Consider the following 22,346-nt stretch of genomic DNA (forward strand, 5'->3'; position numbering starts at 1 on the left):
GCAGCACCTGTGGAAAGAGAAACAGAGCTAAGGCGGCCCAGGGCAAATTGTCAGAACGATCTGGTAAAGAGCTTCCCATCTGAGATGATAACTAGGCTTTTCTTTCCACAAGTGCTGCCTGACCACTGAAGTAATCAGAACATTCCCTGCTTTGCATGACATATTGAACCAGAGAGAGAGGGTAAGCAGGTAATTTACCAGATTTAGTAACTTTATAATGGAAAGGTAAACAGCACAGAAGTGGACTACAGCATTTCTGGGCTGCATGTCCCATAAGAGCAGGGTGCATTATTGTGGAAGGCCGAGAGAGAGTGCATGTGGAGAGGATGTTTCCTTTACTGAGCGAGCTTAGGACTAGAAGACACAGTCTCAGAATACAAAGGCAATGAGGGTAAAGGTTCATAATTAGTAAGGGTGTCAAAGGTTATGGGGAGAAGGTAGGAGAGTGGGGTTGTGAGCGATAATAAAGCAGACATGATGAAATGGCAGAGCAGATTTCATGGACAGAATGGCCTAAATCTGCTCTTACGCCTTGTAGACTTCTGGTCATAGATGTAGGGTTTCTCCAGCCACTGGGTGCCAATCTCATACCTCTAATCATCAAGAAATGCCTCTCAATGAATTATTGTTCAAAGTTCAAAGTAAATATATTATCAAATATGTATTTGTCACCATATACAACCCTGAGATTCATTCTCTTGTGGGCAATCACAGTAAATACAAGAAACAGATTAGGATCAATGAAAGACTGCCCCATTAAGATGGACAACAATTAATGTGCAAAAGACAACAAATTGTGCAAATACAAAACAAGAAAAAACACAAAATAATAACAATAAATAACTAAGCAATAAATATTGAGAAAATGAGTTGTAGAGTCCTTGAAATTGAGACCATAGGTTGCAGGAGCAGTTCAGTGATAAGGCAAGTGAAGTTGGCTGAAGCTATATTCAATGGTTCAAGGCCTTAATGGTTGAGAGGTAATAAATGTTCCTGAACCTGGTGGTGTGGGTCCTGAGGCTTTTGTACCCTCTCCCTGATGGCAGCAGCAAGAATAGAGCACAACCAGCATGGTGGGGGTCCTTGATGACTGATGCTGCTTTCCTGCAACAACACTCCGTGTAGATGTGCTCAATGGTGCGGAAGGCTTTACTCATGATGGACGGGGCTGTATCCACTGCTTTTTGTAGGTTTTTCCACTCTTGGACATTATTGTTGTTTTCATACCAGGCTGTGATGCAACCAGTCAATATACTCTCCACTGCACATTTTACAAGGTTGTCGAAGTTTTAGATGACCTGTTGAATCTTTGCAAACTTCACAGGAAGTAAATACGCTGCGATGCTTACTTCATAATGGCACTTACATGCTGGACCCCGGACAGATCCTCTGAAAAGATAACACTAAGGAATATAACGTTTCTGACCCTCTCCACCTCTGATCCCCAATGAGGACTGGCTCATGGACCGCCTGTTTCCTTCTCCTGAAGTCAATAATCAACTGCTTGGTCTTGCTGACATTAAGTGAGAGGTTGCTGTTGTGTTACCATTCAGCCAGATTTTCAACCTGTCTCTATATGCTGATCTGTCATCACCTTTGATATAGTCAATGACAGCAGACTTAAGTATGGCATTGAAGCTGTGCTTAGCCTCACAATTGTAAGTATAAAGCGAGTAGAGCTGGGGTCTAAGCACACACCTGTGCTGATGGAGATTGTGGAGGAGATATTGTTGCCAATCCAAACTGACTGGAGTCTGCAAGGAAGGAAATCGAGGATCTAGTAGCACAAGGATGTGTCGAGGCCTATGTTCTGAAACTTATTGATTAGTTTTGAGAGGATGATAGTATTGAATGCTGAGTTGTAGTCAATAAAGAGTATGCTGTTGCATGCATCTTCACTGTTCAGATGTTCTAGGAGTGGAGGTAAGAACCAGTGAAATGGCATCTGCTTTGTGATGGTAGGCACATTGGAGCAGATTCAAGATGCATCTCAGAATATGTTTCATTACCAACCTTTCAAAACACTTCATCACTGTGGATGTAAATGCTACTGAACGATAGTCATTGAGGCAGATTACCAGCATAACAGAAATCTGCTTGAAGCAGGTGGATACCTCAGACTGCTGAAGTGAGAGGTTAAAGATATCAGTGAAAATTCCAGCCAGTTGACCAGAACAGGTCTTTAGCAGTTGGCCAGGTACCCTTTTTGGGTTGGATACTTTCCATGAGTTCATCCTCCTGAAGAATGTTCTCACATCAGCCTCAGAGACAGAAGTCACAGGGTCATCGGGGGCTGTGGGAGCTCATGAAGTTGCTTCCATGTTTTGATGGTCAAAGTGAACATAAAAGACCTTGAACTCATCTGGGAGCAAAACCTTCTTGGCACTTGTGTCACTTGGTTTCTCTTTGTAGGAGTGATAGCATTCAAGCTCCATTAGAGTTCCAATTAAGTAATTTTTAACACTTAACACTATTTTCCTCATTAAGTATATTTTAATCCTTTGACTGGCAGGAGCTTTTGCAGTACCTGGTGATGGAGCAGGGACTGGGGACGATCTGAAACATGAATGATGTCATGAAAAGACAAGTGATTCTGTTGGCACAGGAAAGAAGCATGGATGGTAGATTGCCTCCCAGGTGCCAGGGTCCGAGATGTTACTAACTGTGTTCATGATATCCTGAAGTGGAAAGAAGAACAGCCAGAAGTTGTTGTACATATTGGTACCAACGACATAGGCAGGAAAAGGAGGAGGTCCTGAAAGCAGACTACAGGGAGTTAGGAAGGAAGTTGAGAAGCAGGACTACAAAGCAGGATCTTGGGATTACTGCCTGTGCCATGTGACAGTGAGTATAGGAATAGAGTGAGGTGGGGGATAAATGCATGGCTGAGGGATTGGAGCAGGGTCAGGTATTCAGATTTCTGGATCATTGGGACCTCTTTTGGGGCAGGAGTGACCTGTACAAAAAGGACAGGTTGCACTTGAATCCCAGCGGGACCAACATCCTGGCAGGGAGGTTTATCAAGGCTATTGAGAGGAGTTTAAACTAGGATTGTTGGGGGGTGGGAACCAAACTGAAGAGACAGAGGAAGAGGTGGTTGGCTCACAAATAGAGAAAGCTTGGAGACAGTGCGAGAGGGAGGATAGGCAGTTGATAGAGAAGGGACGCGGTCAGACCAATGGTTTGAGATGTGTCTATTTTAATGCAAGGAGTATTATAAACAAAGCGGATGTGCTTAGAGTGTGGATCAGTACTTGGATCTATGATGTTGTGGCCATTACAGAGACTTGGATAGCTCAGGGGCAGGAATGGTTACTTTGAGTGCCAGGCTTTCGATGTCTCAGAAAGAACAGGGAGGGAGGCAAAAGATGTGGGAACATGGCACTGTTGATCAGAGATAGTCACGGCTGCAGAAAAGGAGGAAGGCATGGAGGGATTGTCTACGGAGTGTCTGTGGGTGGAAGTTAGGAACAGGAAGGGGTCAATAACTCTACTGGGTGTTTTTTATAGACCACCCAATAGTAACAGGGGTATCGATGAGTAGATAGGGAGACAGATTCTGGAAAGGTGTAATAATAACAGGGTTGATGTTGTGGGAGATTTTAATTTCCCAAATATTGAATGGCATGTCCCTAGAGTGAGAGGTTTAGATGGGGTAGAGTTTATTAGGTGTGTTCAAGAAGGTTTCTTGACACAATATGTAGATAAGTCTACAAGAGGAGAGGCTGTACTTGATCTGGTATTGGGAAATGAACCTGGTGATCTCTCAGTGGGAGAGCATTTTGGAGATAGTGATCACAATTCTATCTCCTTTACCATAGCATTGGAGAAGGATAGGAACAGACAAGTTAGGAAAGTGTTTAATTGGAATAAGAGGAAATATGAGGCTAGCAGGCAAGAATTTAGAAGCATAAATTGGGAACAGATGTTCTCAGGGAAATGTACGGAAGAAATGTGGCAAATGTTCAGGGGATATTTGCATGGAGTTCTGCATAGGTACATTCCAAGGAGACAAGGAAAGGATGGTAGGGTACAGGAACCGTGGTGTGCAAAGGCTGTTGAAAATATAGTCAAGAAGAAAATAAGAACTTACGTAAGGTTAAAAAACTAGGTATTGATAGAGATCTAGAAGATTATAAGGCTAGCAGGAAGGAGCTTAAGAAAAAAATTAGGACAGCCAGAAGGGGCCATGAGAAGCCCTTGGTGGACAGGAATGAGGAAAATCCCAAAGCATTCTACAAGTATATGAAGAGCAAGAGAATAAGACGTGAGAGAATAGGACCAATCAAGTGTGACAGTGGTAAAGTGTGTATGGAACCGGAGGAAATAGCAGAGGTACTTAATGAGTACTTCAGAATTCACTACGGGAAAGGATCTTGGCAAATGTAGGGATGACTTTCAGCAGACTGAAAAGCTTGAGCATGTAGATATTAAGAAAGAAGATGTGCTGGAGCTTTTGGAAAGCATCAAGTTGGATAAGTCACCGGGACCAGACGAGATGTGCCCCAGGCTGCTGTGGGAGGCGAGGGAGGAGATTGCTAAGCCTCTGGCAATGATCTTTGTATCATCAATGGGGACGGGAGAGGTTCCAGAGAATTGGAGGGTTGAGGAAGTTGTTCCATTATTCAAGAAAGGCAGCAGAGATAGCCCAGGAAATTATAGACCAGTGAGTCTTACTTCAGTGGTTGGTAAGTTGACAGAGAAGATCCTGAGAGGTAGGATTTATGAACATTTGGAGAGGCATAATATGATTAGGAATAGTCAGTATGGCTTTGTGAAAGGCAGGTCGTGCCTTATGAGCCTGATGGTATTTTTTGAAGATGTGACTAAACACAGCAGTAGATGTAGTGTATATGGATTTCAGCAAGACATTTGACAAGGTACCCCATGCAAGGCTTATTGAGACAGTAAGGAAGCATGGGATCCAAGGGGACATTGCTTTGTGGATCCAGACTGGCTTGCCCACAGAAGGCAGAGAGTGGTTGTAGACAGGTCATATTCTACGTGGAGGTCGGCTACCAGTGGTGTGCCTCAGGGATCTGCTCTGGGACCCCTGCTCTTCGTGATTTTTATAAAAGTGGATGTGGAGGGATGGGTTAGTAAATTTGCTGATGACAGAAAGATTGGAGGTGTTGTGGATAGTGTGGAGGGCTGTCAGAGGTTACAGCGGGGCATTGATAGCATGCAAAACTGGGCTGAGAAGTGGTAGATAGAATTCAACCCAGATAAGTGTGAGGTGGTTCATTTTGGTAGGTCAAATATGACAGCAGAATATAGTATTAATGGTAAGACTCTTGGCAGTGTGGAGGATCAGGGGGATCTTGGGGTCCGAGTCCACAGTACACTCAAAGCTGCTGCGCAGGTTGACTCTGTGGACAAGATAGCATACGGTGCACTGGCCTTCATCAATCGTGGGACTGAGTTTAGGAGCCGAGAGGTAATGTTACAGCTATATAGGACCCTGGTCAGACCCCACTTGGAGTACTGTGCTCAGTTCTGGTCGCCTCACTACAGGAAGAATGTGGAAACCATAAAAAGGGTGCAGATGAGATTTACAAAGATGTTGCCTGGATTGGGGAGCATGCCTTATGAGAACAGGTTGAGTGAACTTGGCCTTTTTTCCTTGGAGCAACGGAGGATGAGAGGTGACCTGATAGAAGTGTATAAGATGATGAGAGGTATTGATTGTGTGGATAGTCAAAGGCTTTTCCCCAGGGTTGAAATGGCTAGCACGAGAGGGCACAATTTTAAGGTGCTTGGAAGTAGGTATAGAGGAGATGCCAGGGGTACGTTTTTTACGCAGAAGAAGTGAGTGTGTGGAATGGGCTGCCAGCGACGGTGGTGGAGGCAGATATGATAGGGTCTTTTAAGAGACTCCTGGACAGGTGCGTGGAGCTCAGAAAAATAGAGGGCTCTGGGTATTCCTAGGTAATTTCTAAGGTAAGGACAAGTTCAGCACAGCCTTGTGGGCCAAAGGGCCTGTATTGTGCTGTAGCTTTTCTATGTTTTTATGTTTCTAAAATAATGGTCTCCACCTCAATCCACTCCCATTTCAATGTTGAAGTAAAAAGCTTCATTAATTGAGGCAGACAGAAGCTTTGTCCATCAATAACAAAGGGCCTTAACCAATTTAACCCTGGCCCTTCTGCCAATGACAATAAAATTAATTATTGATGTATTCATTTTATCTCCCTATGATACAAGAAACCAAAAGTATTACAACTCCCGCTGGAAAAGCTTTTGATCATCTTTATAATTAAAAACATAATATTCAAAGCATTTGTTTAGCATTATTGAAAAGATAAATTGAGAAACTGTATGTTGGGCTTTCCTTGACGATTTACTTAAATCACATTGCTCACTTCTGAATTGTAGTTTTAAAATGTTCTCTTCTTTTTTATTCTGTAATCTTTTTTATTCTTTTATTCAGGCTTAATCTATAACCTTGAACCATTTATTCAATTCTGGGCTGCACTAAAATTGTTTTATTTGTGTTACAGGGAAGCTGAGTGGCCGTGAATAACACACGAGCGATGGGGAGGTGAGGACTAAACATACTGTTTATTTTATTTGTAGCTCATCTATCCAGAATGCCCTTTCACATTACGTTCAGTACATAACACACAGGGAAGCTCAACAGTAACCAGTAAGCTTCCACTGCACACACTAGCTGCTGAACTATTAACATTCAATCGAGTAATCACCAAAATTTAACCAACAACATTTTTTTTTCTAAACTAGGGAAAGAAGGTAAACTGCTTCTATTCCCAGTCATAACCCCAGGGATTATTCTGCCACATGTGTTGAGGGTTAATCACTAAGTGAGAGATTCTGTTTGTCTGGGAGCGACCTGTTCCTGTGAGGGTATTGACAACTAGGGGTGACGCAAGGTCATTTTATCTCTTGGTGGTGTACAGTACATATAGATCTTGGCTTGAGTATTGCACGTATAGATTTTGAACTTGGGGGCACCACAGAAAGCAAGACAAATGGGCTTGCTGATTAAGGAGTGGCGTATGATGACTCTGACTGCCAGGCAGGTCACCTAAAATATCTGGGGACGGAGGCCACGATACAGGGGGTCGTAGAATTTCAGGGGGTTTTGATTGCAAAGGCAAGATTCCACTTGCCTTGATACTGTAATCTAGCTTATTGAAAGCAGTCACATCTATGCATTTATATAGGACCAGATGATGCAGTTAGAGTCTGTTCCAGACTTTCCACCATGATGACAGTGAGATGACAAACTTCCTCTCAAATTTCACTTTTGGACCTTTCAGACCTGCTTCTAATTCTTTCACAGACAAACCACTCCAGTCTGCACTCTTCTTTAATTTCTCCTTGTTGGCAGTGAGACTGGACAGCAGTGGTTTCACATCCATATTTGCTTTTCACTGTATTTCTAAAATATCAACTGTTTTATTAAACAACACACATCAAAGTTGCTGGTGAACGCAGCAGGCCAGGCAGCATCTCTAGGAAGAGGTGCAGTCGACGTTTCAGGCCGAGACCCTTCGTCAGGACTATTGCCTCCTTGTGATGGATTAGGGGCAAAGTAGTTTCCAAGCTGTGAGAGAGGAGTTGGGATCCTGTGTTCCAGACCAGCAAGTCGCTCAAGTTCTTCGTGTAGGGTAGTGGAGCGACCACCTGGTCTACTTAAGGTACTTGGAAACCATTGACTAAACTGGCTGAATGGCATTGATCCTTCAACAGGCATGGCTTCAATCATTAATGCGAGTCCTGGTACGCTTTTCTCCATGTTGAAGACCTCATTGGATTTAAAGTCCCACAGTGAGTGTTCAGGCTGGACTGCTTCTTGGGGAGCTTCAGATTTTGATGCAGAAACAGTAGGTATCTCCGCTTGGGGTAGCACTTTGCATTCTACATTTTATTTGCCCATTTTGGATCCTCAAATAGCACCCAATCATCAAAGCCTGTCAGCTCGATTGTTTTTGATTGACTAGTGCAGCCATTCTGGTTCCCCTTCAGTACAGTAATCACATCGCCTCGTCTCACCAAAAATGCACTAGCCATCATCAAACTCTCTCCTAAAGCACTTTTCCTTGTAGTCTCATTCCCTTCCTTTTCTCTCTCCCACAAGTCTTTGTCTTTGCCATTTCCAATCAAATGTTATTATGCACCCACTTCCAATTCTCTGCTGGCAGACAACCCATGAATATTTTTATTCTCTTTATTTTCCAATGAGCTTCCAGATCATTGACAACTGGAAATATTGGTCACATGACGGCCACCACCAAAGCTAGTGTGCTGAGGACTAAGTACAACATCAAGAACTTCTTTTGTTTTCTCTCTCGTGGATCTGCAATTCTTCACTTGAGAACTGCTCTCTCCAAATCTGAAGCATAGTTTTTCCTAGTTCCATCCAGTGGCAAACTCCTGCCAGAACTACAATACAAGGATGCGTGCCACCTTTCAGAGTCCCAGATACCTTCATTGTCAGAGTATTCAAAAATACATGCTGGTCTCTGCTTTTCATAGCTGCTTTGATTTCTAGCAGCTTTTCCTTCAAATATCTATATGGTTTCTTCATGCCACACATTTTATTGTATCATTTAATTGAAAATTTTCTTAAGTACATTCTTTTTTATTCATGCCACCACAGAAGCTCAGCAGCCATCTTCACCACTCCACTAAGTACCCAAGCTTAACAGCCTACCTAACAGTGATTCCTTTGATATCACCCAGTTCTCTGTTGAATACTTGTGCATGTTTCTTCAATACCTCTTGTAGACCACTGCTCCCACCAATCAAATGCACTTCATGCCAGTCGTGCTTGAGCTGCTCTAAACATGAGCAGCCCAGAAGTGCTGGAGAATTACTTTTAACAAAGTACACTGGAAGTTTCTTTCTGTGTTCATTAAACTCCACTGTAAAATGTACTACTCTCCTCACTGGAACAACCTCGCCAGCGTAAAGGCTGATCTATACTTGTGCGTCAAGTGTATGCTGCAGGTATGGCGTACCCTATGCCATAGGGTGACGTGCACCTTCCCAAAAATGTAACTCACGCGTCTTGGCGATGCAGACCGCAACAACTGTGATTGGTCCGCTTGGTAACATCACATTTCCTCCTACACATTTCTGGTTGCTTTTCTCCTCCATGTCTGTACACTGATGTTGGAGACGATGAACCAAATTGTCAAATCTACCTGCCGACATCCGAAAATATTTGAAATGTCTCGTCCATGTCTCTCACGAAGAAACTCAACACAGTGGCATAGAAACCCCTCTGTCAACTAACGTTTTTGGTGGTGAATTGCAGAGTGATACGGACACAAATACGCATGCTCGCTAAGGCGTAGGGCTATGCAAAAGTATAAATCAGGCCTACGGCGTAGCCTGTATGCACAAGTATAAGTCAGCCTTTAGTCTTTAAAGTCAACCTTGCTGCTTTTGAGATGAGATGCTACAATTTCTCTTTGTAAGCTGTCTCTGACACCAGCGATACTGCAGCACCCATGTCCAGCTGCAACCTCTCTGTGGCCCCATCCAACCATGCGGTCACCCAATAGTCATCTCTGAGTCCTGACAGGGATAAACTATGCAAAGCTTCTTCAACCACAGAGCAAGAATCATCCAGTCTGTTCTCAGTATGTTTCATCTTGTTCACATGTTTCTTATACTTTTTTCAAAAGATTTTGGTTGACACATTCTTTTCATTTTTACAGGCACTTTCAATATGTCCCTTTTTGCCATAGTTTCAGTAATCTAAATCCTTATACTACCATCCTATTGCTGAATAACCAGTTTTGCCAGGGCGATAACATTGAATGCCAATAGGTATCTTATTCTTAAAGTCAGTAGAAACTTTATGAACTTGGAAAGATGCGCTTAATAGCTCTGTTTCTTTAGCTGCCATCTCCAAAGATGTACTAATCTCCATCACCTGCTGTAAGGTTAATCTGTCTTCTGTAAGCAAATGCTTCTGAATTGCCTCATTACGCAGACCACGTATAAGTCTATCATGTAACATGTCATTCGGCAACTGCCCAAAATCACAACGTTCAGACAATTGCTTCAGCACTGCCACAGACTGCGAAATAGACTCGACTTCCTCTTGATTCCTTTTATGAAAGGTAAACCTTTATGGAATAATCAAGGGTTTAGATGAATAGTGGTCCTTTAAGGCTTTAACTACTGCATAAGGCTTATCACCAGGCTTAGCAGGTTGCATTAGACTCTGTAATAAATTAAATGTTTTTGCACCCATAACAGAAAAAAATTGGAACATGAATATCATCTGAAATTTGATTTTCTGGTGCAAAATATTGGAATCTTTCAGCATATGAGTTCTATTGTTGTGTTGTTTCATCATACAGCCCAATACTTCCAACCATTGTCACCATTTTCAAACACAGTCACATTCTAGAAAAGGTAATTCGTCTTATCCATCTCTCTCTCCCTCCCTCTCCTCCCTCCCCCTCTCCCCCTTCTCCCCCGCCTCCCCCTCTCCCCTTCTCCCCCTCCTCCCCCTCTCCCCTTCTCCCCCTCCTCCCCCTCTCCTCTTCTCCCCCTCTCCCCCTCCTCCTTCCTCCCTTCCCCTCTCTTGTCTGTTTCATTTTACCGTCCCATTCTTATTCTTTCCCCTTGGATTCTTCATTCACCATGCTTCCTGCGGCCATTTTTTTTTGTGGTGTCCAGCATCTTCTTTTCGCTCACATGCCAGCATTGGATATGGACTTTTCTTGCTGAAGGGAACAAAACAATTACTATTGCGTGAGGACCTGGTACCTCATTGGCAGTCGTTATGTTTGAGGTACAGGGGAGCCAGGTGGCTGTGAATGACACACACGAGAGACGGAGAGGTGAGGAATAAATGAGCTGCTGTTTATTTTACTTGTAAGTCATTTACCCAGAATGCCCTCCCACATTATGTTCAGTATGTTACCCGCAGGGAAGCTCAACAGCAAACCCGTAAGGGTCAAAGTATACAAGAGCACATAACAAAAATCCTTTTGACTGTGAAGAGAATATGACCAGGTAATCTAGTATTCTCTTTTCTAGCACAAATGGAATCACAATCCTTCTGCTCAGATACATTATCTGATGCACTAGATGTAAAATATGGATACGCTCTGACTTAAGCCAGAATTTCGAAAGGCTTAACTCTGCACAGATTAAATTTAAAGAAATTTAACATAATCTTTAAAATATAAAACAACACACTCAAAATGCTGGAGGAACTCAGCAGGTCAGGCAGCACCTATGGAAATTAAAAATGCAGTCAATATTTTGGGCTAAGACTCTTCTGGATTGTAAAAGAAGGGGGAAGATGCCAGAATATAAAGCAACATTGACAAAATTGTGAAGGAATTCAGCAAGTCAGGCAGCATCTCTGGAAATGAATCAGTTGATATTTTAGGCTGAGACCGAAGGTGATGGGGGAGGGGTAGGAGGCTAGTTAGAAAATGTTAGGTGAAGCCAGGTGGGTGGGAAAGGTGAAGGGCTGGAAAAGGAGGAATCTGATAGGAGTGGAGAGAGGACCATGGAAGAAAGGAAAGAAGGAGGGGCACTAGGGTGAGGCGACATGCAGGTGAGGAAAAGAGGGGAGATGCCAGAGTGGGGAACAGAAAAAAGAGGGAAATGAGGTGGGGGGAGTGGAGAAAAAAAAGTGCTGAAAGGAGAAATCGATGTTCATGCTATCAGGTTGGAGGCTACCTGGACGGAATATAAGGTATTGATCCACCACCTTGAGAGTGGTCTCATTGTGGCAAACAGGAGGCTATAGACCGACATGTCAGAATGGGAATGGGGATAGGGATTAAAATGGATGGCCACCGGGAAATTGACAAAATATATATTGCTCTTCAATTACATAAATGTAAAATGTTGCATGTGCTGACAAACTAAAATAAAAAAGGATGCTGCAGGAGCAAACAGTTCAGGCAATATTGATGAAGAGACAAATAGTTAACAATTCAAGTTAGCAAATTTTTGTTCAATTCTTTACTTTTATTTTGGTGTCCATTTATTGGCAGTTGCATGGCTAGTCATGCTGTAATTCAGTCTGATGACTTGCATCAAGAACCTATCAATCTCTGCCTTAAATACATCCAATAACTTGGCCTCCACAACCCTCTATGGCAACACATTCACCACTCCTGGCTGATGAAATTCCTTCTCATTTTAGTTCTAAAGGGATGTCCCTTTATTCTGAGACTCTGCCCTCGGATCACAGACTTGCTCACTAATGGAAATATTCTCTCTACATCAACTCTGTGTAGGCCTTCAGTATTTGATAGGCTTTAACGAGATTCACCTTTTTCCTTCTGAATCCATCAGAAACTGGCCCAGGGATATCAAACACTCCTCATACCTTAAACCTCTTATTCCCAGGATCACTCTTGTGAATCTCCACTGGGCTCTCTGTACAGCCAGTAAAACTTTCCTTAGATACTGGGCCCAAGATTGCTTACAATATTCCAAATGCAGTCTGATAAATACCTTATAAGGCAGCAGTGATATATATTCTAATCCTCCTAAAATGACTGCTAACATTACATTGTTCTTCCTTTTGTCTGATTCAACCTGCAAGCTAATCTGAAGGGAACACTGAACTAGGATTGGAAGTCCCTTTGCATCTCCAATTTCTGAATTGTCACCCCATTTAGAAAACAGTCTATACTTTTATTCTTCCTACCAAGGTGCAAACTCCACGCTTCTCTACCCTGTATTCCATCTGCCACTTCCTTACCCACTCTCCCAACAGGGTTCAAGTCCTTTTGCATATTCCCTGTCTCCAAGATTCTATCTCCATTTTATCTGCTGGCTGAACAATTCACTGGTGAGAGCCTAGCCACATAGCAAAGTGCTCAATGGCCTCACTTGAGCAGACAATCTTAATCTATTGGGATAGGAAGATAGAACATCATGATAATGGAATGGTGAAACCAGAAGTTTTTCCTTGCTAGGAATATAACAAAATCAACCTAATCCACGCACTCTGAACTTAGTACGAATGTACTCCATTAATTTACAATCTAGAGTGAAAATGTTGACATATTTGTTGGAAATTCAGTAGTTGGAATTTAAAAACTAGAGCCAACACTTAACAACCTGCTTTTTCAAAATTATAAAATAAATTTACGATGAAAGAGAGAAAGGAAAAGAAAGATATGTTGATAGGAAGAGAGATGGAGAGTAAATAAACCGGTTGGGCCAAGCATTTATTTCAGTGCTATAAAATATTGTAATACATTATGGCTGTCTCAAGACATAGTCTAAACACATATCCTAAATATTGTAATACATTATGGTTGTCTCAAAACATATTTTAAACACATATCCCTTCCACTGTGTAGACAACTTTCCTGTTCACTACAGAATCCCTTGTGCTCCAAATATTAATGCACTCTAACGCAGGATTAATAAAGGTATATATTACAACATCAAAATTTGGAACTGGACTTTGAGATAATTAAACAGCCAAATCATAAAATGTATTTTTTAGTTTTTAAATCTAACTGCTGAAACAAAAATGTTAATATCAGGATATATATATATATCACAGAATTGAATTGTTTCTTATAAAATAAATATGGGCTTGTATTTATTTTCATCCTTTCACAGCCTCTGCATGTACCAAACCATTTTATATACAAATTACTAATATGCAATCACCACTATCTTACAAGAAATAAAACAGCCATTTTACTCACAGCAAGTCCTTGAAAATAACAACATGATGAGATGGTATGTTCTAAGTGATTTTGATTGAGTGAAAAAAATATCAGAATACTGTGGATAACACCAGCATGCTTCTTTGAAATAGTACTACAGGAGAAAGCAGGGCAATGTTCCCTTCATTTGGATTAAGTCAGTAAACCACGGGAACTGGGTCCTGATATAGAATTTAAATAGCTTACGTTATACAGATTCCACAAACAGATCTCTAATTTGCTCCTTGATTTATTTTTTTCTTGAACTGACTTTTACTTTGAGTTTTAGCTTTTATTTCTGAACTTCTGACTTGAGTCAAGCAGGATTTCCTTGGGAGTTCCAAGGCTACTTTTTATTTTGGTCTTAAAAGACCTCTGGGTGACTTATGTCAAATAACAGGTGGTGAGAGATACCTCGTGGCATTTTGACAGGACCCAAATTTTACCGGAACAAGATAAATTCTCCTGGAGGAAAATGATCTCATCTTGAGTAAGTGCTTCACTTTCACTCTGCAGCCCTATCATGTTGTGTGTGGCCAGATCAAAGCAAGTGCCACTGAATTTATCTTGCCAAGCAGTTTAATATCTGGCCCATGGACAAAGGAGATCATCTTGGCTCTCGTCCTGTCTGTAATGCCTCTCTTCTTGAATTCTGGGTCACAAGAAATCAACATGTTGTTCATGGAACTTCAGCATAAGTGTTAACATTCAAGTTGTTCAGGGCAGTCTTTATCCAAATAAATACATATGCTTTTCTCTTAATGAAGTATTTTTGAAGTTCAGTCATTGAAGACAGAGCCATTTGGCACACTGTAGCCTCTCACAAGTAGCATCACAACAATGACAGTATTTACTCCAGTGATTGAGGAAGGGATATACTGTACAATTACGCAAACACCAAGGATAATTTTCATGCTTTCTCTAGTGAGCCAAAATTCAAACTTCAAAGTAAATTTATTATTGAAGTACATATATGTCACCATATACTACCCTGAAATTTATTTTCTTGCTGGCATTCACAGTAAAACAAAGAAATATAATAGAATCAGTGAAAAACAATACACAATGATTGTGCAAAAGAATGTGTAAATACAAAATAATAATAATAACAATAATAATTATTATTATAGATAAATAGTAAATAAATAATGCTGAGAAATAAGTTGTAGAGTCGGTTAAAGTGACTCCCTAGGTAGGTTAAGGAATCAGTTCAGTGTTGAAGTGAGTGAAGCTATCCATGCTGGTTCAGGAACCTGATGCCTGAAAGGAAATAGTCGTTCCTGAACCTGGTGGTGTGGGACCTAAGGCTCCTGTACCTTCTTCCTGATGGCAGCCGCGAGAAGAGAGCATGACCTCTTGGTGGGAGTTCTTGATGATGGAGGCCGCTTTCTTGTGACAGTGCTCCTTGTAGTTGTGCCAAGTGGGTGGGGAAGGCTTTTTCCTGTGATGGACAGGACTGTATCGACTGCTTTTTTGTAGGGTTATCAATTTCATGCCTCAGCTAAAAGGCAGCATCTGACAGTGTACAACTCTCTGGCCGTAGGGTCAACCTGGATTCAAGTTCAAGTTTATTGTCATCGATGCAGCTGGAAAGAAGACAAGGCAGTGGTTATATTTCAGCAGGAGTTTGAGGAGATTTGGTTTGTCACTTAAAAGACTTGAAACCTTCTACAGATGTACAGTGGAGAGCATTCTGACAGGCTGCATCACTGTCTGGTGTGGAGGGAGAGGGCTCCTGCACAGGATCGAGGTAAGCTGCAGAGCGTTGTAAAATAAGTCAGCTTCATCACGGGTACTAATCTAAGATATCTTCAAGGAGCCGTGCCTCAGAAAAGTCATCAGGAGGACCCCCACCACCCAGGACATGCCCTTTTCTCACTGTTACCATCAGGTAGGAGGTACAGAAGCCTGAAGGCACACACTCAGCGATTCAGGAACAGCTTCTTCCCCTCTGCCATCTGATTTTATAAATGGACATTGAACCCATGAACACAACATCACTATTTTACTATTTAATATACATATACTTACTGCAGTTCAGCTTTATCTACATTTATCATGTATTACATTGTACTGCTGCTTCAAAGTTAACAAATTTCACAACATATGCTGGTGATGATAAACTTGATTCTGAAATATAAACAACCAAATGAAACAATGTTTCTCCAGAAAATGGTCCACCCACAAAACGTATATCCCACACAGCAGATAAAGCAAAATATTATCATAAATCAGTGAATAAAATATAATTCAAAATGCATGTAGTGCACAGCAGAGGTAAGCAGTAAACAGTAAACAGCTCCCTGTCCTAGTGACGAGACCATGGTGATGGCAGAATATTCATTAGTTTCACAGCCTGCGTGAAGAAGCTGTTACCCAGCCTGACAGTCCTAATCCTGATCTCGTCCACCTCCTCTCTGATGGTACTGGGTCAAAGGGATTGTGGGATGGGTGGTCGGGATCCTCAACAATGGGTCCCTTCATCTGCAAAACTCCTGGTAAATGTCACAATTAGGGGGAAGAGGGAGACCATGGTGATCCTCTTGGTTGTTTTCATTCTCCTTTATAGGGTCGTGTGATCTGATGTTTTGAAGTTTCCATCTCACACAATGATGTAGCCAAAGAGGAGAGTCTCAAACGTGCTGCTGTAGGAAGTTATTAGAATGAGGATGGGAACCTTGCTCACCTTAAACTCCTCAGAATGTGTAACCCTAAAGGTTAACCTCCAGGCTGAGTCGGTGGTGAAGAAGGCAAATGCAATGTTGGCATTCATTTCTAGAGGTATAGAATATAAGAGCAGGGATGTGATGCTGAGGCTCTTTAGGGCACTCGTGAGACCACACTTGGAGTATTGTGTGCAGTTTTGGGCTCCTTATTTTAGAAAGGATATACTGACATTGGAGAGGGTTCAGAGAAAATTCACGAGAATGATTACAGGAATGAAAGGGTTACAGTATGAGGAACGTCTGGCAGCTCTTGGGCTGTATTCCCTGGAGTTCAGGAGAATGAGGGGGGATCTCATAGAAACATTCCAAATGTTAAAAGACCTGAACAGATTAGATATGGCAAAGTTATTTCCCATGGTAGGGAAATCTTGGACAAGAGGGCACAGGGTCAGGATTGATGGACGTCTACTTAGAACAGAGATGCTGAGAAATTACTTTAGACAGAGGGTGGTAGATCTGTGGAATTTGTTGCCACGAGTGGCTGTGGAGGCCAAGTCATTGTGTGCATTTAAGACAGAGATAGATAGGTTCTTGATTAGCCAGGGCATCAAAGGATATGGGGAGAAGGCAGGGGAGTGGGGATGACTGGAAGAATTGGATCAGCTCATGATTGAATGGCAGAGCAGACTCGATGGGCCGAATGGCATACTTCTGCTCCTATATCTTATAGTCTTATGGATATTGCTATGCCTTATTGATTCGTGAGGAGGTGTTGTGGGTCCAGATTAGATCATCTGTTATGTGCTCACCAAGGAGCTTTATAATCTTCACTGTCTCCATGGCAGAGCCATTGATGTGCAATGGAGAATGGTCGGCATAGACCTTCCTGAAGTCCACAATCATCTCTTTTGTCTTGTCCACATTGTGATTCAGTCTGTCGTTCTCGCACCATTTGACAAGCCTCCTCTCTGTATGCCGACTCATCATTGTTGCTGATGAAGCCAACCAATTTAGTATCATCAGCAAACTTAATGATGCAGTTTGAGCTGGATCTGGCTGTGACGTTGTGAGTCAGCAACGTGAACATCAGTGGGCTGAGCACACAACCCTGGTGAGCATAAGTGCTCAGCATGATGGAGCATAAGATGTTGCTGCCAACTCAGACTGACTGGAATATTTCCATCAAGCAGCGCAAGATCCGGTTACAGAGAGGAGAACTGAGTCCTTACAATGACTGTTTACCCATCAGCCTCTGAAAGGTGATTATGTTAAACACTGAGCTGAAGACAATGAATATCTTGGCATAAGAGGCATGATTTTGTAGGTGGGACAGGATTGATTGTCTTCAATCACCTGAGTGAGAGGCAACGCATTTTCCCAAATCACTGCAGCCAATACAAGAGGAGCAGAAGTAAGTCACCAGGCACTTATAGCACCTCATCATTCAATATTATCATGGCTGATCTACGTTGTCCTCAGCTCCTCCTCTGCCCCATGGCCCTCAGTTCATCGACCTTCCGACTGCAGCTGCATCTGCTGGTATGGCTGCAGATTGAAGGCAGCGTTCAAGCTGAAACTGAAATGCAGCTGCCTCTTCCTCCTATACAATAAAGATAGCATATGAGTGGGGGTCAAAATCAGGCCTGATTCTACCATGCCCTCCCGCCCCCCCCCACCCTCCTCAATCCCTCTACATCCCCCGCATCAGGGTCCGTACTGTGCTCTTAAGCTGGCATTTTATGTCTGTGTTTTACTAATGTACTTTAAGCCATATTCACAGCAGGAGTAGACTGTTCCAGTCCAGTGACTTCAGGGCTCTCACCAAGCTCGGTCAGCAGTAATAATTGTTGGAACAAACCTGTCATTTCATTGCCAGCTGAGAATACGCGGCTCCAGATAGAGCAACACAACAATACTGAATGTCTCAGGGGCGAACAACAACACCATACGAACCAAATGATTTGAAGACGCTTCCAGCAGATGCTGTTTTGCTTAGGTCTCTGAAGGCAGCAGATATGTGACTGTTTTAATCTATTCCGAGACCACCATCAAGGAGATTAGACTTGAAATTTGGTGGCACCTGAGGCTGCATTTATAAATATGGAATAGACTAAAGCTGTCATATCAGCAAGGCTTTGCTGGTTCCACTTCCAAGGATTTTCTTCTCTTCGGGCTTCTGCACTGAATGATAGGCGTGCGCCAAGTAGATCAATTACTCAACACGTAGATTCTGCAGCTCAGAAATTCAATCACAATCAAATCAACAAACAAGGAAGACTTGTAGTACCTTTCACAAATTCTACACCCCAAAGCGCTTCATGTCTTGAGGTCCTCGAGTAATGCAGTCACTGTTGTAGGATGGTCAGTCAGGAAGGTGATAATGATGGTGTATTTTGATATTGATTCAGAGTTAATTACTGACCTAGGACTCTCAGGGTAACCTTTGTGACTTTCAAAATAGTGACCATAAGCACAGACGATCTCAGGGGCAAAATTAAGCCATTTGGCCCAGTGAGATTAGCTATTATCCTCTCAACCCCATTCTCCTGCCTTCTCCCTGTATCCTTCGACACCCTCACTAATCAAGAATCTATCAACATCCACTTTAACTATACCCAATGACCTGACCTTCATAGCTGGTGTAGCAATGAATCCCACAGATTCACCACACTCTGGCTAAAGAAATTCCTCTTGATCTATGTTCTAAAGGAATATCCTTGTACTCTGAGGATCGGCCCTCTGGTCCATACTGTGTGAAACATCCTCCCCATGTCTACTCTATCTATACGCGTGGAATCTGTGACATCGATCCGAATATATAAAGGACCTCGGTGTAATATTCTTCAGAAAGAGCATCTGCAATCATGCATTGCTGCAATAATATTGGTGAAGGGATGTGCCAAAGTCTCCGCTCTGGGACTTAGCCCCTGATTAAGAAAGCACAAGTGCAGCCATAGGAAGCACCAGACTCTAAGCCAAAGTGATTGGCAGTGCTGGCAACAGAAATCTTACAGTTGATAATTTGCCCACTTTGTTTTCCTCTTTTGCACTGTTTGAGAAAATTTACTTTCAAACTCTATGTTAACTTTCTTCCTGTCATTTTGAAAACCTTATTCTCATGACGCAGAAAAAATATGTGCTCATTGCTCATCCTACATGTCTGTGAATTGAGGACACAGTTAGAACTGATCACAATGGGTCAGCCTGGAGGTCAGACTGGATCGTCAAGTGAAGTCATTTATAATTGTCATTTCGACCATAACTGCTGGTACAGTACACAGTAAAAATGAGACAAGGTTTTTCAGGACCATGGTGCTACATGAAGCAATACAAAAACTACACTGAACTACGTAAAACAACACAAAAACTACACTAGACTACAGACCTACCCAGGACTGCATAATGTTCACAAAACAGTGCAGGCATTACAATAAATAATAAACAAGACAATAGGCCAGGCTCTGGGTATTGAGGAGTCTGATGGCTTGGGGGAAGAAACTATTACATAGTCTGGTTGTGAGAGCCCAAATGCTTTGGTGCCTTTTGCCAGATGGCAGGAGGGAGAAGAGTTTGTATGAGGGGTGCATGGGGTCCTTCATAATGCTGTGCGGATGCAGTGTGTGGTGTAAATGTCTGTAATGGCAGGAAGAGAGACCCCGATGATCTTCTCAGCTGACCTCACTATCCGCTGCAGGGTCTTGCAGTCCAAGATGGTACAATTTCTGAACCAGTGATGCAACTGCTCAGGATGCTCTCAATACAACCTCTGTAGAATGTGGTGAGGATGGGGGTTGGGAGATGGACTTTTCTTAGCCTTCACAGAAAGTAGAGATGCTGCTGGGCTTTCTTTGCTATGGAGCTGGTGTTGAGGGACCAGGTGAGATTCTCCGCCACGTGAACACCAAGAAATTTAGTGCTCTTAACGATCTCTACAGAGGCGTCCTTGATGTTCAGCGGAGAGTGGTAGCTCCGTGTCCTCCTGAAGTCAACCACCACCTCTTTTGTTTTGTTCACATTCAGAGACAGTTTGGTGGCTCTGGACCAGTCCGTTAGCAGCTTCACCTCCTCTCTGTCTGCTGACTCATCGTTCTTGCTGATGAGACCCACCACGGTCGTGTCATTGGTGAACTTGATGATATGGTTTGAGCTGTGTGTTGCAGCAGAGTGAACAGCAGTGGACTGAGCACACAGCCCTGGGGGGGCCCCGTGCTCAGTGTGATGGTGTTGGAGATGCTGCTCCCGATCCGGATTGACTGAGGTTTTCCAGTCAGGAAGTCTAGGATCCAGTTGCAGAGGGAGGTGTTCAGGCCCAGTAGGCTCAGCTTTCAAATCAGTTTCTGAGGAATGATTGTGTTGAATGCTGAACTGAAATCTATGAACAGCATTCGAACGTACGTGTCTTTTTTGTCCAGCTGGGTTAGGGCCAGGTGGTGGGTTATGGCAATGGCATCGTCTGTTGAACAGTTGGGACGGTACGCAAACTGCAGGGAATCCAGTGAGGGGGGTAGCAGGGTCTTGATGTGCCTCATGACAAGCTTCTCGATACAGTCATGATGATGGATGTGAGTGCAACGGGACGGTAGTCATTGAGGCAAGACACTGAAGACTTCTTCGGCACGGGGACGATGGTGGCGGCCTTGAAGCAGGACGTTGAAGTCATGAACACTACTTTTTTTACACTACTTGTTTAATTTCACTAATATATATACAGTGCCTCGGTAAAGTATTCAGAAGTTGTCATGTTTTATTGTTTTACAACACTGAATCACAGTAGACTTAATTTGGCTTTTATGACACTGATCAACAGAAAAAGGCTCTTTTGTGTCAAAGCGAAAACAGATTTCAACAAAGTGATCTATCTAACTATCTATATATATACTGTATGCAATTACTATAATGCATTGTTTTTATTATTATGTATTGCATGATACTGCTACTGCAGAAACAACAAATTTCACAGCACATGCAGTGATATTAAACCTGATTCTGAAACTCAGATTCTGATCTGAGGTGACGCCTGTGCTCAGTGGCCCAAACATCTAGATACTAGCCCAATAACCTTGATGTCGAGCGACATTGTAGCGTGGTGGTTAGTACAATGCTTTACAGTACAGGTGACCTGGGTTCAATTCTCACTCTGTGGTTTTCCTCCAAGTTCTCCAGTTTCCTCCCACAGTCCAAAGGCCTACTGGTTGGTAGGTTAATTGGTCTTTGTAAATTGTCCCATTATTAGGCTAGGGTTAAATCAGGGGCTGCTGGGCGATGTGGTTTGAAGGGCCGGAAGGCCTATTCCGCACTGTATCTCAATGATTAATTCATGTCCCTGCTAGATAGGGAGAACAGCGGACGTGTTCTGCCTCTGACTACAAGACTACAAGAGGAAAGACTTAACTGCTACCTGGGAGCGTTGAAACTTCCTCTATCTGTCAACATCCCAAAGCACACATTCCAATACTGCATGAGAGACAATGGTTGCCCACGCAGGTCATTTCCTGCTAACGTTTCCTTACTCTGCACAGTCACAGTGGCCATCAACTGAAGAGTCAGTTACCATGAAGCTCCAACCTCACCGGTGATATTTTATAAATATTGCTTTACCTTTGCAAAATCTTGGATTGCCCCGCAGAAAATATTGTCACTAGACAAAATATATATAAACCTATGTTTGGAGATGTGGCCAAGAGACTTGATCTAAGCAGAATATTATAGGAAGAACTCAAAAGGAGAGCAGGTGATAGAAACATGAGAAATTCTGCAAAGGCTGGAAATCTAGAGCAACACACGCAAAATGCTGGAGGAACTCAGCACGTCAGGCAGCACCCATGGAAATTAATAAACAGTCGGCATTTTGATCCTGAAGAAGTGTCTCGGCCTGAAACGTTGACTGTTGATTCATTTCCATTGATGCTGCTTGACTTGCTGAGTTCCTCCAGAAATTGATGTGTGAGCAGGAGACATGATGCATAAACCCTTCTGAGGTTTCCAGCCGTGTGCAGGTGTT

At 42.7% G+C, this 22,346-nt stretch overlaps 1 pseudogene; it reads right to left on the minus strand.

The window, feature by feature from the left end:
* Nucleotides 1–6,896: 6,896 nt before the first annotated feature.
* Nucleotides 6,897–8,560, minus strand: LOC140212289 (eukaryotic translation initiation factor 4E transporter pseudogene; annotated as a pseudogene).
* Nucleotides 8,561–22,346: the final 13,786 nt, after the last annotated feature.

This window comes from Mobula birostris, chromosome 19, assembly GCF_030028105.1.
Source record: "Mobula birostris isolate sMobBir1 chromosome 19, sMobBir1.hap1, whole genome shotgun sequence".
In the NCBI taxonomy this organism is placed as follows: domain Eukaryota; kingdom Metazoa; phylum Chordata; class Chondrichthyes; order Myliobatiformes; family Myliobatidae; genus Mobula; species Mobula birostris.